This window comes from Haplochromis burtoni, unplaced genomic scaffold (assembly GCF_018398535.1).
Source record: "Haplochromis burtoni strain Fernald_Lab_line unplaced genomic scaffold, NCSU_Asbu1 Contig_6, whole genome shotgun sequence".
Classification (NCBI taxonomy): Eukaryota; Metazoa; Chordata; class Actinopteri; order Cichliformes; family Cichlidae; genus Haplochromis; species Haplochromis burtoni.
Window position 1 is genome coordinate 2,307,652 of NW_024582367.1, and position 1,903 is coordinate 2,309,554.

The 1,903-nt window shown below is 40.3% G+C and overlaps 1 protein-coding gene across 1 annotated transcript in view; it reads right to left on the minus strand.

Annotated features, from left to right (window-relative positions):
- The window catches only part of tbkbp1 (TBK1 binding protein 1), a 70,417-nt gene that overhangs the window by 18,192 nt on the left and 50,322 nt on the right, over window positions 1-1,903 (minus strand). The window lies entirely within an intron of this gene.

A 1,903-nucleotide genomic window follows, 5' to 3' on the forward strand; every position in this document is an offset into this window, starting at 1 on the left:
ACACACACACACACACACACACACACACACACACACACACACACACACGTACTTCTGCATTATGTTTCAAGCACTTTCAGCTAAACAAAGAGAGGTGTCAAACAGTTCTCACGCCAAGCTGCAGCGATGCTAACAATACAGTTTGCACCAGCAAACACTTGTGTTTCATGCGTCTAATTTTTCATTAAGAAATTAATAAACAGATACCCGCGAGCTGTACTAAAAAATATAAATATCCAGTTTGAATTCATTGCAGGATTTGGTTAATATTGTTTTTTTACTTGTTTGAATTTCCAACAAGAAACGGGAATTCCGCTTGAATTTAAAATCATTATGCTGTGATTTATTGGAAACAGCTCTCACGTTTTCAAAGCTGAAGATGAATTAGTCATTCTCTCTGTGTACATTAGCATAGTATAGTATAGCATAATGTGTACGTGTGTATGTGATGTGTAGGGGGGGGGGGTTACTGCCAGGTGCCTGCCAGCGTCTCTGCAGTGTGGCTTGTGGTTGGTGAGGCAAGCTGCTTCACGTATTATCAGTCATGAGTGAGGCAAACGAAAGTCCACAAATGCGATCATGAAAATTTTGACTTGGAAAAGATCAGAAAGGTGAGAAGTGGTTAAAAAAAGCGAAACATGACAAAAACAGATACATCTTGCAACTAACGGATGGCGAAATTAACTCGGCTGCACTGCCGGAAGGTGATTTCATAACTTTTCTTGCATTTAAAGGTGCTAATTAATTTATAGAATCGTTCACTGGTTACAACAACTACAAAAATATCAGGGAAGCTAATTAAACTCAAACACATGCTGCTCTCTAGATTATAAGAAGGCCAAAGATGCTGTGTTAATATCCTCCACAGCACATACAAAATTCTATTCAGTTCTATTCTAAAATTCTTCTATCAATCTGTGCAGTTTACACTAAATGAGCCCAATTACAAGAAAAAGCACAAGGAAACCAAGTAGCGGCATATCAGTGGGAGTAGGTGATATTGTTGAGTAAAACCAAAAGGTGACCAAGGTTTGGAAAAAGCAGTAGGCTTCTACCACACACTTGTTAAAAGCTAAAAACTAAGACTGTCTTCGCTGGCAAACTATTTACTTTCAGTTTGAACCCCATCGAAACACTTCTGGGGTTTCGCTGTGTGGGAGTCAATTGCCCAACATGATGTGGTTTTTTTTGTCATTCTTTCTCGTTCTTTTTTTCTTCCTTACCTCCTCTATCTTGTAAACATGCAATGCCTGGGACAATCTGTGGGGGGGTTATTAAAAAAAAGAAGAAAAAAAGCTACTTTGTTGCCCCCTCAGTTGCAAACATATTTCTCTCATTGGTTGTACACAGGCAGGGCCATGAATACTCCCAGCTGCATTTATCGTGATGGCTTATGTGAGGAAAAATAAAATAAAAATAAAAGAACAAATGCAAAGATAAAACTGGGTCTCTATTAAATAAACAGGAGGAAATGGACTGAAAGGAGTCTTAACGCTGTGCTTACACTGCCCCCTGCTGCTCAGGCTAATTTCATTCCAAACCTCCTTGATTAAATGTTAAACACACAAACAGTGGAGTTAAAGTTTCATGCACACACAGCGGAAAACACATAAGATGCAGTGTCCGTGTCCAAACGTGAATACCCTTGTATTAATGCTGTGCTGGAGAGCTCGTCTACTGCCTAACGAGGCCCCCGGAGGTCGGCCTGAGCGCATCACGGCGGGAGAGTAAAAATACAGATGAGCAGCAGCTCCTGGTGAAAGCATTCTCCTAATCCTCGCATCAGTCTTCTTATATTCACTGTTGCCTCCTCTGAGTTTCTTAACCAGTATCCTTCCTTCCTCATATGACTAAGTTTCCTCCTTTCCATCCATCTCTCCTCAGATTTACTTCATCAGCTTTA